The 14,072-nt window shown below is 47.0% G+C and overlaps 1 protein-coding gene across 2 annotated transcripts in view; it reads right to left on the bottom strand.

Moving 5' to 3' along the window:
- The window catches only part of VWA5B1 (von Willebrand factor A domain containing 5B1), a 75,437-nt gene extending 74,692 nt beyond the window's left edge, over positions 1 to 745 (bottom strand). The window contains exon 1 of one of the 2 annotated variants that reach the window (XM_074975130.1): positions 382 to 745. The gene's annotated coding sequence lies outside the window, so the exon portion shown is untranslated. Of the gene's footprint in view, positions 1 to 21; positions 44 to 381 lie in introns of those variants that run through there. The other variant, XM_074975129.1, reaches the window with a different exon arrangement.
- Positions 746 to 14,072: the final 13,327 nt, after the last annotated feature.

Genomic DNA, 14,072 nt, shown 5'->3' with positions numbered 1-14,072 from the left:
GCAGCCGGCTGCTTCGCCTACCTTGGCTGGAGGGAGGAGGGGCGGGGAGGCCGGGATCAACTTCACACGCTCCTGCCGTGGCCCAAGCCCGGCTGCTGGGGCGAGCGGCTGCACCGAGAGCCCGGACAAGCCGGGAGGCGGCGGCAGGCACCGCTTCAGCCCCGAGACCGAGAGCTCGGGAGGCAGACCGGCGTGGGGTGCGGGGGGCAGGCGATCTCTGCAGGCGAAGAAACCTCGGCAACATGTGGTATTTAGCTATCCCAGCAAGCTCGCTCTCCCCCCCGCCCCGGGCGCACCCTGCCCAGGCTCCCAGGGGGGCCCTGGCTTCTTTGCTACCTTCCCACCGCAGGCTAAGTCCTCCGGATGCCGGGGCTTCCTTACCCTGCAAGCTGCAGCAACATGTGTCCCTCTGCCAGAGCTCTACCGTTCCCCTCCAGCGCCTGGGGGCTGTCTGTGATCCTGTGAAGGCTTCTGCTTCACATAGCAGGGACCTAGCTCCGCTGCCTGCCAGCTGATTAACACACACTTTTCCATAGCTCTTTGGGTGACCATCATTAAGTGGTGCCATTTGTTTTGTCAGAGAGGTAACCATGACAATCATCCTGTACACACACCACTGTCTTTCTCAGCACCTTCTCCCCCCTGCCCCATCTCTTAAGGGCATGGAACAAGTCTCCAGTTTGCATCGTTTCTCTCTGCTTTGTTTGGGAGCATTTAGCTCAGCAGCTGCAAGGGACAAGTAGCTGACACTCATTTGTATGTCAAAATGGCCAGTCTCTCTCTGCAGCGTTCACACATCTGTGTCGCCAGAGGAGATGAGACCGATAGAGTGAATGTACCTATGGTTCTCTAACGTACCTCTTCTGACCCTGGCATCTGGAAAGACAAGATAAGCAAGAAGCCAGGCTGGTTGAGAAGGTCATAGCAGATAAATATTGCCCTTGAAATAGAAAAGTTACCAAGAGACTGTATCACAGCACAGTGCCCAAACTAGAATCGCAGATCAAGGCACTTCTCTCCCAAGAGTGAGGGTTTTTCACAGCAATCTATCCGGGGCAGGGGGGGATTCCTTTATTACAGTTCTCTACTGTTCTCTTCCCCCACACCCCAACCCTCACCCTTAGCCTTTTAAAATAAAAGTGCTATAAATCCTCCCAAGCAGGATGTGTCGGCCATTACTGGCCTCCTCTGAGACTGTCTTGAGACCAGGAAGTCTGGCAAAAAATAAGATCTTCCCTTCTTCCCTCACCACACCACTCCCTGCTTTCTTCTGAAACCCCATGCCGTCCTGTCTGCGTTCTTTGTCTCCTGGCTTCTGCTGAGTCAGCTGCAACAGCCACTCTTTGCTTCCTAGACATGTTCCAGAATCCTTTGCGTTGGATACAGTGGCTACTCTAGGGAGGCACCTCAGTGGGCAAAGCAGAGAATTGTGGGGCACATGTGAGATCCAAGGTGTCCTCTCTGTCAGTAGAAATTATTTCTATTCCAGTAGCACCTAGAGGCCCTGTATGGGGAGATGTCAGCAAACCAGTAAAGTGCCTAAAACGACTATGGCTTATTGCTAAAAGCAGCCAAGTCGGCAGGCTGTAAATTGGCCCTTCAGCAGTCTCAGCTTGACCAAGGCAAGAAGGGAGGGAATTGTGGGTGCCACAGAGAAGGCAGCTTGACCCCGCGTCCTTCCTGATGAGAATTGTGTTGAAGTTGCTGATACATGCATTTTAGAAGAGCAGGATGTGCCCCAGGAATGTCTATTAGGGCCTCAAGGTTGCAAACTCTGGAAAAACCCACCCCTGGTTAATCAATAATTGCTTGACCATTGAAACTGTTTACTTAACAAGTTTTCTTTAAGGGAGCCGGAGGAGTGCCCAGAGGTTGCCTACTGCAGGACAGGCCCAACAGGGAAAATAACGGAACGCCACTAGCCATCACATTCAGCCCCCAACGAAAACCTCTCCAACGCATCATCAAGGATCTACAACCTATCCTGAAGGACGACCCATCACTCTCACAGATCTTGGGAGACAGGCCAGTCCTTGCTTGCAGAGAGCCCCCCCGGCCTGAAGCAAATACTCACCAGCAACCACACACTACACAACAGAACCACTAACCCAGGAACCTATCCTTGCAACAAAGCCCGTTGCCAATTGTGTCCACATATCTATTCAGGGGACACCATCATAGGGCCTAATCACATCAGCCACGCTATCAGAGGCTCGTTCACCTGCACATCTACCAATATGATATATGCCATCATGTGCCAGCAATGCCCCTCTGCCATGTACATTGGCCAAACTGGACAGTCTCTACGAAAAAGAATAAATGGACACAAATCAGACATCAAGAATTATAACATTCAAAAACCAGTCGGAGAACACTTCAACCTCTCTGGTCACTCGATTACAGACCTAAAAGTCGCAATTCTTCAACAAAAAAACTTCAGAAACAGACTCCAACGAGAGACTGCTGAATTGGAATTAATTTGCAAACTGGACACCATTAAATTAGGCTTGAATAAAGACTGGGAGTGGATGTGTCATTACACAAAGTAAAACTATTTCCCCATGTTTATTCCCCTCACCCCCACTGTTCCTCACATGTTCTTGTCAACTGCTGGAAATGGCCCACCTTGATTATCATGACAAAAGGTTTTTTTTCTCTCCTGCTGATAATAGCTCACCTTACCTGATCACTCTCATTACAGTGTGTACGGTAACACCCATTGTTTCATGTTCTCTGTGTATATAACATACACTGTATTTTCCACTGCATGCATCCGATGAAGTGAGCTGTAGCTCACGAAAGCTTATGCTCAAATAAATTTGTTAGTCTCTAAGGTGCCACAAGTCCTCCTGTTCTTTTTGCGGATACAGACTAACACGGCTGCTACTCTGAAACCGGTCTTTAAGGGACATGTCATTTTATTACTAATGTATAAATAAGGGGGAAAAGTTTGAGGTAGTTGGACCCTTTTGGACTCTCCCTCTGGATACATCTTGCGATCCCCACCGGCAGACAGAAGATTTGGCCACCAGAAGATTGCCGCTGTGTCACTCAAGAGCCACACTCAGCTTTGGTAATTATCAAGGGTTGGGGGTGTAAGTGCTTGAGACTAAGTAAAGTTTAGCTTTAAGTGAAAGCCCTCTTGTATTGTCCTGTTTGTGCCAGCCATCTATCCGTCGGATGGCTGTGTCTCCCCTGAGTTATTTCCCGGCACCACCTCGCACAGAGTAAAAGTTACCAAGAGCTTTGAGTTGAAAGAACCCCAGGTAACAGTTCCAGCCAAGATTGGAGCCCTTCTGTGCTGGGTACTGTATAAACAGGCCGTCCCTGCCCTGAAGAGCTGACAGGGCAAACCAGACAAAGGAGAGGAGGTGAAACAGACACAGAGAGGGGAAGCAACTTACCCACGATCACACAGCAGATCAGTGGTACAGCGCGTAGAACCCTTTTCTCCTGATGCCCAAAACGGTGACCCACTTAATAGGGCGCCCACCTGGGAGTTAGGGGACCTGGATGCTAGTCTCAGCTCTGCCATGGCCCTGCTGTTTGATCTTAGGTAAGTCACTTCACCTGACTGTGCTTCTATTCATAGGTACTGGAACTAGGGGTGCTGGGGAGTGCGGCTGCACCCTTGGCTTGAAGTGGTTTCCATTATATACAAGGTTTACAGTTTGGTTCAGTGGCTCTCAGGACCCCCACTGTATAAATTGTTCCAGTACCCCTGCTTCTCTTTCCCTTCCCACCTTTTGCATGTCTTGACTATTTTGACTGCAAGCTCATCAGGGCAGGGAAGGCCTCTTGCGATCTTGTGTCTCTGTAGAACCTAGGTGGAACTGTAGTATCAATAAAATAGTATGGAAGTTGAAAGGAAGTTTAGTATCACTGATGATGTTACCTCAACATCCCTGTGTTTCCTTCTGGACTAAAGAGTCTCAAATGCAACAGAGAAATTTGGAAGGGCTGGTTTTTCTCTCTTAATACCTGTGTAAATCAGGAGTACTTCTGCTAAAATCAGGGGAGAAAAAACAGTGTACGGATCTGATCCATAGCCTGCTGACATCAGTGGAAGTTGTTCCACTAACTCCAATGGACTTCGGATCAGGCCGTAAGTGAGCCCTGGGTCAAGCCTAGGTTCTCCAATCCATCTGTGGTTTCATGGGGCTATTGCTGGAGCTACCCTGGAAGGAGTAGGAACAAATGGTCAATGAGATGCTGTTCTTCAGAACTTTCAAATTTAAATGGATGCTGCTTACACTATAATGAAAACGTGGATTTTCCTGATAAAATTGACCAGTTTATATCTCCTGGCATGTGACAATCATTGCAAATAAAAACACTTTGCCACTTACTGTCCATTTAACTGATTGGGCCCTTCTAGGATAGATTCTTCATGCACCATGGTGTTCTCTGTGCACGACCATCTCTCTGGGACGATGTCCCCATGTCCCTGTTTCTCAGCACTCCTTGTCTCTCCCTGATTCTAGGGCTCTCTCGATTTCTCCTCCTCCGTTTCCAGGTGTGTGTCTGTGCCTGTATCACAGGAAACCAGGAACTGTCATAATGGATCACAACAGTGGTCTGTCTAATCCAATATCTGGTCTCTGGCAGTGGCCAGAACAATATGATTCAGAGGAAAATGCAACAAATGTTGTAGTGGGCAAGTATGGAATAAACTGCCCTTAGAGGAAGTTTTCTTCCGAGCTCCCATCCATTAGAGGCTGGCTTATGCCCTGAAGCATGAGAGTTGATGTCCCTTATTAGATAAATAAGTAATCTCCTCAAGACAGCCCAAGTCACATGTTCCAAATGCTTGCTAAATATTTGCTTACTAAGTCTTTGGGCTCAAACAGAGGAACTAACATATGTCAGAAGAAAATCACTGGGATCCATACCAACAAAGCTGGCACCCGCACCACATTTATTTATAAAACAGATTGGAATTTGATGTGGGGGCTCCCTCCTTCTTTTGCTGGGATGTTGTTGTTTTCTCTCCTCCTTCTTCTGTTACTAGAAGAACATTGCACGTTAGCGTGTGCTGGTGTCAGAGAGACGATGGAGGGGGTGCATTTCTGATGCTTGCTGCTGAACCTCCTTATGCATGAAATCCAGCTGGTAAAAGCATTTGATTCATATACCTGCAATGGGTTAAACAAATTATTTTCGGGTGTAGCAGACATTTCATAATGAGGGATAATAATCAATCCTGATTCTTAGCACTTTGAACTTTCAAAGCTCTCAAACATTCATGTCCTTATTTTCAGAAGCACTGAGCATCCATTGCTCACCTGGACCTATTAGGTGCTTATTACTGCTATTGTTTATTTCTATTGCCACAGAACCCCAATCAAGGATAAAGGCCCCCTTGTGCTAGGCACTGTACAAACAAACAACAAAGAAGACAGTCCTGTTGCAGAGAGTGTATACTCTCAGTATCAGAGAGGTCACAATAGGTGGCTAAATGGGGTAGAGATGGATTGGGAGAATGAGGTAACAATACAATGGACAGAGTTTAGCATAAAAACAAAAGTCGTAGGGGAGACAGTGTGGCCTAGTGGATAGTGCACTGGACTGGGACTCAGAAGAACTAACAGAGTGGATTGGCCATTGGCCTGTTGGCTGACCTTGGACAAGTCACGTCACTTCTCCGTGCCTCAGTTTCCCCACCTGTGAAATGGAGATAATGATACTGACCTCCTTTGCAAAGCTCTTTGAGATCTACTGATGTAAAGCTCTAAATCAGAGCTAGGGATTATTATTATTAGTTCACCATTTGCCTTCCCCCTGCAGTTGTGAGTGTGGAGCATCTCTGAAAATCAAGCCCTGACTCTCCCCCTTGTAGAAAAGCATTTCCAGCTCCATTCTTCAGACTGGGGGGATGGAGATGTTACATGAGTGTCTCAAGGACACGCAGTGAGTCAGTGGCACAGCCTGCATTAGAATGCAGACTTTCCTGGCTTCCTGCCCAGTGCTCATTTAATTAAATCATGCTTCACTGTTACATGTGTAAGCCATATATGTTTGTATATTCCAAACACAATCTGTGTCAGATTGCTGGGTGGTTTGGGGTATTAAAAAAAAATGTCCTGGCTCTTGCTGGATAGACAAGCAATCAGTAATTCTGATCAACAGTATTTCTGGTTTGTATGTAATGCAGTTTTTCTAGTCTCGGAATGCTCTGAAAAACCGTCTGCAAGAGGCAGTGGTGGTGGTCAGGGGCAGCAACTTGGTAATCTTCACTTCCCTTCTCCCCCAGATCTGACACATCTGCAAATGGGGAGATCAGGCTCCCATTGTGATAGGCACTGCACAAAATAGCAAGACAACCATCTTTGCCCCAATTGTCCTTGTGGAACAAGTCTCAGTTCATTTTCTAACAGACATAACAGCATAAATGCCAAAAATAACCACTAACTGTCACTCTTGTTGACAGTCTCTGCAGAGAGGCTAACTACTGAGTGTACAAGTGGAGACCTACCTGTCTTCTCCCCCCTAGAGATAGTCCATTGGTGAAGTGGTGTTCTGCAGTTTCCAATGGTGTGCTTGTTCCATGCATAAAGGATTCAGGATTCAGCAAGCTACTTAAGCATTGAAGTCAATGATTTGGTATTAGTTGGCGATGTTTAGAGGGGCATATGCTTTAAGCACCTTGCTGAGTCAGGTCCAAAGATAGGTGTCCAGGGCTGCCAGTCTGGTACCTTTCACAAACGTAAATTCACTGTAAAAGAAAATACCTGCCAAAAAAGGAAGAGACCATTTTTACAAAACTATTTGCAAACCCAACTGAACCCACCACCAGTCACCTCTGGGACTCCTCTTCCTTGACCTTCCCTCGTTAGGAGGGATCTCTCCCATTCTCTCTCACTTTAGACTCAAAGTGACGTTCATCTCTTTCGCAAATATGGTGATGCTGTACTTTTATTGCTGTAACTATCGGCATCAGGAATTTGCGGAATCATGACTGGGGCTTATGGACAGTGTTACTTATGGCAAAGGAACTAACAGTCCTGCCGCAGGTTCAGCTGTCTGCAGCAGTGATTCTCTTCAGCCCCGCGTTGTGGGCCTGAGTTGTGCGCTGAGGATGAAATTCACCCCTGGGCAAAGCGCCAGCCCCTCTTAATCTCCATGTTGAGGGCTTATATGGCATTGAATTGGTGCATAAGACCTCGGGGTGAATTTCACCTTGTGTCCTGTATTTGGGGGGTCACCTAACTGTCCCATATTTAGGGACCCCCCGAATGCAATGAGCCACATTACCAATTTTTTCACTTCCACGATACCCAGACCTCCACCAGCTGCAAACCTGACTTGGGCCGGGGGAAGCATGTCAGCACAAGGGAAGGTAAGCAGTCTGTATCAGTGAGCGTGTCTACACTGCAAGCGAAGGTGTGATTGTACCATAGCTAGCATGGGTAACAATAGATGGGCTTCAGCACAGGCTAGCCACCCAAATACATATCCAGATTCCCTAGGGGGCTTCTACTTGGGTGGCTAGCTTCAGCGGAGCCCATGGCACCGCATCTACACTGCTGTTGTTACCCCGTTAGCTAGATTAAAGCCTACCTGGGCTACAATCACACCTTCACGTGCAGTGTTGACATACCCAGGAGAGAGCCTTTGGCCATTCAGAAAAGTTTCAGCTAACTTTTTTCCCTATATATGGATAAATTATTTTTATTGCACATTCCCGTGCACTTGTAAGTTTCAGGTAGGAACGAAGTGGCAGAAGCCCTAGGGGGAAGGTTATTGTCAAGGGATTGCCAGAGTAGGATGTGCCCGTAGTCTCGAGGGCACTGGCTCTGCTGTGAGATGCAGCAGATCAAAGATATGACAGGGCATCAGATAGCTGCTGCAATGCCAATGGACTCCAGAGGCTGTACTTGTGAATTTTCCCTCTATGCTACTCTTTTGTGAAGAGATGTTGTTTGGGCATTGTCATGGAGCGTGCGGGAGTCCGGGGCCTGCACCCCTCTTCCTGGGATTCACTGTGACTCTCAGCCAGCCAGTAAAACAGAAGGTTTATTGGACAACAGGAACACAGTCTAAAACAGAGCTTGTGGGTACAACCAGGACCCCTCAGTCAAGTCCTTCTGGGGGAGCAGGGAGTTTAGACCCCAGCCCTGGGGTTCCCTGCATTCCACCACCCAGCACCAAACACCCCCCCCCCCCCAGCAGGCTCTCTCCTGAAGCCTTTGTCCACATTCCTGGGCAGAGATGTTAGCTCCCCCTCCCCCTCCTGGCTCAGGTGACAGGCTCTCAGGTCTCCCATCCCCAGTGAAACTCCCCTGCCACATTCCCAGGTCAACACTCCCCCCTCCCTGCTGCCTCACAGGCATTCATTCAAAAGCAATGAGCTGATCAGTGCGTCCCAACAATTACATAACATTTTGAGATGGCAGGAGAGAGCACAGACCATAAGCTGTCTAGGGCATTTAGATATACAATTCCCACTGAAACGAACAGGTACCATGCATTTAAAGCCCCTGCAGAATGTTGAAAATCTCAGACAGTAGCTCTAGCTCTTGCAGAGTATTGGGGATCAGGGCTCCTGGGGTCTGGTCCCAGCTCTGCCATGAACACCACATGACCTCAGGTAAGTCACTTCACGTCTCATGCCTCAATTTCCCCACTTGTCAAATGAGGGTAACAACCTTTGCCTACCTCATGGGGAGATGCGAGTCTTAGTTATTGAATAGTTAAATGGAAGGTGCGAATAATACATCCCAACCACCTTTTATATTTCTAAGAGTTTCTGCCCTTCACCTTTAAAGCAACTTAGAAAGGTCTAGGAGATGGAGCAGGATTAATATCCAAATGGCAGAGGAGAAAATACAATGCGAGATGAGATTTTGCAACCTCCTCTGCCTTTCACATGCAAAGGGTCCATGCAACACCAGAAGCTTTCTGATTACAAAGGTAAGATCTCAGCTGTGATTTCCTACCTTTCTAATGTTTCCTTTCTTTTTTTTTCATTTTTAATTTATTACTATTATTATTTTTGGCCTCTCCTTTGGCTGCTTGCTCATTTACCCTATACACGGTTCGGTTCCAATTGAAAATTTCCTTGTGTGCCACTCTTTAGCATCCTCTCAGGCATTGCAATGTGTTGCCATGGAAAGGGCCATGAAGTCACATCGACAAATATATTCAAAAGCCCCCCAAGTTCACTTGTGCAACTGGGCAGAGATTCAGAAGGCCAGGAGACACAGGGGGGTGGTTTGCTTAAAAAAGGAAACTTAATTAGGTGAGGGAGAGTTGGTTAGAATACAATGCACTCAGTGGTCACAGAGCTCTCCTCATTCCAGGTGGCAAGTGTTGCCTTGCAGAGAGAGACTGGGAGGGTAATTGACAGAGCTAGGGAGAGCGATTCTCCAACAGGCAGAGAAGGGGAAAGTGACAAATGGAGGGAATGAAAGGAAAGCTGAAATTTAAGAGTAGGGACCAGATCTGACCTTTATAAGTGCTGAATGCCATCAAATGCCTGTTGACATCAATGGGTACTGTCCAAGTTCAGCACCTCTCAGGATTAGGCACTACTGATGCAAATAGGTCAGTGGTTCTCAAACTTTTGTATTGGTGACCCCTTTCACATAGCAAGCCTCTTGTGTGCAACCTCCCTTTTAAATTAAACCCTTTTTACATATTTAACACCATTATAAATGCTGGAGGCAAAGTGGGGTTTGGGGTGGAGGCTGACAGCTCGCGACCCCCCATGTAATAACCTCATGACCCTCTGAGGGGTCCTGACCCCCCGTTTGAGAACCCCTGAAATAGTAGGGGTTCCTACTACCTAGTTACAATGAAGGAAGAATGAGAGAAGTCTAAATACTAAGATGGGTGAACCAGAGTGCCTGGCGTGAAATGAGGATATTGATATAATGGGCATCATGGAAATTTGGTGGAATGAGGATAATCAGTGGGACTCAGTAATACCAGGAGACAAAATATACAGGAATAACAGTGACTGGTAGGACAGTGGCACTATATGTGAAAGAAAGCATAGAGTCAAATAAAGTAAAAATCTTAAATGGATCAAACTGGAACATCAAATCTCTATCGATAGAAATTCCATGTCTGAACAATAAATGTATAGCAGTAGGAGTATACTACCAACCACCTGACCGGGATGGTGGTGGGTTGTGAAATGCTCAGGGAGATTACAGAAGCTACAATGGCAGAAAACACAATAATAATAATAACAGGGGGCTTCAACTATCCTCCTATTGACTGGGTCTATTGCACCTCAGGAAGAAAGTCAGAGAGAAATTTTCTAGACACATTAATGACTGCTTCTCGGAGCAGCTTGTCCTGGAATCCACAAGGGTAGAGGCAATTCTTGATGTCGTTCTAAGTGCAACACAGGATCTGACCCAAGAGGTGAACACAGCTGAACCGCTCGGTAATAGCGAGCATAATGTAATTACATTAAATAATGTAACATCCTTTTAGGGGGGAAATACAAAAGAACCCACCACAGTAGCATTTAGCTTCAAAAAGAGGAACTACACAAAAATGAGGAAGCTAGTTAAACAGAAATTAAAAGGAACAATCACAAGGTTGAAATGCCTGCAAACTGCATGGAGACTATTTAAAGACACCATAACAGAGGCTCAAACTAAATGTGTACCCAAAGAAAAAGAAAAAAAACAGTAAGAGGACCAAAAAAATGCCACCATGGCTAAACAGCAGAGTAAAAGAGGCTGTTTGAGAGAAAAAGACATCCTTTAAAAATTGGAAGTCAAATCCTACTGAGGAAAATAGAAAGGCTTATAATCTCTGACAAGTCAAGTGTAAAAGTATAATAAAGCAGGCCTAGAGAGAATTTGAAGAGCAAGTAGCTAAGGACACAAAAACTAATAGCAAAAATACTTTTCAGTACATCAGAAGCTGGAAGCCTGCCAAACAGTCAGTGGGCCACTAGACGATCAAGTCACTAAAGGAGCACTTGAGGAAGACAAGGCTGTTTTGGAGAAGCTAAATGAATTCTTTGCATCAGTCTTCACTGCAGAGGATATGGGGGAGATCCACATACTGGAGCCATTCTTTTTAGGTTACAAATCTGAGGAACTGTCCCAGATCAACATGTCAATAGAGAAGGTTTTGGAACAAATTGATAAATTAAACAGTAATAAACCACCAGGACCAGAGGGTATTCACCCAAGCATTCTAAAGAAACTCAGATATGAAATTGTAGAACTGCTAACTGTGGTATGCAACCTATTGCTTAAATCAGCCTCTGTACCAGGTGACTGGAGGGTAGCTAATGTAATGCCTATTTTAAAAAAATGATCCAGAGGCAATTCTGCCAATTCCAGGCCAGTATGTCTTACTTCAGTACCAGGGAAATTGGTTGAAAAGAACAGAATTATCAGACCCATAAATTAACATCATATTTGGGGAAGAGTCAACACCAATGCCTCACCAATCTATTAGAATGCTTTGACAGAGTCAACAAGCATATGGACAAGTGCAATCCATTCAATATAGTGTACTTGGACTTTCAGAAAGCCTTTGACATGGTTTCTCACCAAAGGCTCTTAAGCAAACTAAACAGTCTTGAGATAAGAGGGAAGGTCCTGTCACGGATCAGTAACTGGTTAAAAGACAGGAAACACAGAAATAAACGGTCAGTTTTCACAATGGAGAGAGGTAAATAGTGGGGACCTCCAAGGATCTATATGGGGTGCTTGTTGTTCAACATATACATAAATGATCCAGAAAAAGGGCTGAACAGTGAGGTGGCAAAATTTGTAGCCGATACAAAATTACTCAAGATAGTTAGGTCCAAAGCTGACTCATAAGAGTTACAAAAGGATCTTACAAAACTGGGTGACTGGGTGATAAAATAGCAGATGGAATTCAATGTTGATATGTGCAAAGTAATACACTTTGGCAAAAATACCCCAACTATACATACAAAATGATGTGGTCTAAATTAGCTGTTACCACTCAAGAAAGAGATCTGGGAGTCATCAGGGATAGTTCCCTAAAAACATGCACTCGATGTGCAGTGGCAGTCAAAAAACCTCACGGAATGTTAGGAACTATTAGGAAAGAGATCGATAAACCAGCCCTGTAAAGAGCTGCAGGAAAGGACTGGGGGATTGCAGAGAGAAGATGCAGGAAGGAACAGTCTCCTGCAGTAGTTTTTGGAAAAGGGAGATTCCAGGTGGAAAGCCCTGGGAGTCCTGGCTGTGTAGAAAGCCCCAGCTGAAAGTTTTATTTTCCTTTAGTGAGTTGGTTGGTTGGTTGGATGTATGGACAATAAATGGAGCTTGGAAGCAAGGGCTAAAGAGTGATTTGGGCATGGCTGACAATTCCCCACACTCGTAAGGAAGGCTGTCAATTTACAGCCTATTATGATCACATGCATTTAGTACCCAGCACCAAGATGTATTTTACACAGGTTGGATTAGGAGCAGCTAACATTTATCCTAAGACAGGGAGCAAATACATTACAATCTGCCACTGCATTGCAACATTAAGGGCAGAGATGGAAATAGCCTCGCCAAGGAGTTAGATGCAAGGGGATTTCAGAGTACACAAAGCAGTTTTTCTTACAATGCATTCTAAATGTGGCCACACTCAGTGTTAGGCATATTTCTAGCAGGGATGAATTACAAAGGTGACCGTCTGTTACCAAAAATTACCTGCCTCTAGGGTTGCCAGGAGTCCGGTTTTCGACTGGAACACTCAGTCGAAAAGGGACCCTGGCGGCCCCGGTCAGCACAGCTGACCAAGCCACTAAAAGTCCGGTTGGCTGCAGCGACAGCAGGGCCGGCAGGCTCCATGCCCAGCTTCGCACAGCTCCCGAGAAGCGGTGGCATGTCTCTCTGGCTCCTAGGTGGAGGGGCAGCCAGGGGGGCTCTGCACACTGCCCCCACCTGCAGGCACCGCCCTGAGTGTCAACTCCGCAGTTCCCACTGGCCGAGAACTGTGACCAATGGGAGCTGCAGAGGCAGTGCACGGAGCCCCCTGGCCATCCCTCCGCCTAGGAGCCCGAGAGACATGCTGCCGCTTCCTGGGAGCCACCTGAGATCAGCGCCACCCGGAGCCCGCACCCCAAACCTCCTCCTGCACCCTAACCCTCTGCCCCAGCCCAGAGCCCCCTCCTGTATCCCAAACCCCTCATCCCTGGCCCCACCCCAGAACCCGCACCCCCAGCTGGAGCTTCTCACCCCTTTCCACACCCCAACCCCCGCCTTAGCCTGGTGAAAATGAACAAGTGAGCAAGGGTGAGGGAGAGCGAAAGAGAGAGGGAGAGCGGATGGAGTGAGAAGGGGTTGGGCAGGGGGCAGGGCAAGGGTGTTCAGTTTTCTGCCGTTAGAAAGTTGGCAACCGTACCTGCCTCTGGCTTGCTTGAACTTTCCCCTTGGTACAGAAAAGTGAAGCACTGTAGATGAATGCAAAGTTGGCTAGTCAGACCAGAGAGGGAGAGGCACCTAGGGAAAAAGGCAAGTGAAGGTAACAGAAGATGGGTGCCTCGGTCTACAGTGAGGAAATTCCTCAATATGCTTGACTCAAAAGCAAAATCCAGGATGTTGACATGCCTCATTTTCAAACAGGTCAGCCTGGAAAGGACCATTTCAAGAAAACTGGAGAAGCTGGACCCAGCAGAGAAAGACTCCAAATAAGTCCCATGATGACTTATAAGTCCCACCAGCAGAGCAGACAGATAGTGCAGGCCACCAGAGAGCCCTTTGACTTTAAAAAGCAGAAGGAGCCACATCGCCCCCAAACCGCAAGAGCCTCTGGGGGGGTCACTTACTTTCCCTGAGACATTTCCCTCATGCTTCTGTTATTTCCCCTTTTCCACTCCACACTGGGAATCCAGTTCAGCCCAGCACAGAGAACCAGCACAAGCCTCTATGCCCTGCCTTCATCCTCCCACTACAGACGTAAAGAGGACATGGAACCATGCCCAGTCCTTCGGCAGCGCTGTAATGTTCACCGTGGTAACAACAACTGGGAAGAGATAGCTGACTTTTTCTTCCCGCTCTCCTACAGTGCATTGTACCTCATTCTTGCATCTGATTGGCTGAGCTGCCCGGTTATCTTCAACTGCAGCCAGTTAC

The sequence above is a fragment of the Natator depressus genome, chromosome 18 (assembly GCF_965152275.1).
Source record: "Natator depressus isolate rNatDep1 chromosome 18, rNatDep2.hap1, whole genome shotgun sequence".
Lineage (NCBI taxonomy): Eukaryota > Metazoa > Chordata > Testudines > Cheloniidae > Natator > Natator depressus.
This window is presented reverse-complemented; position numbering and strand designations above follow the sequence as displayed.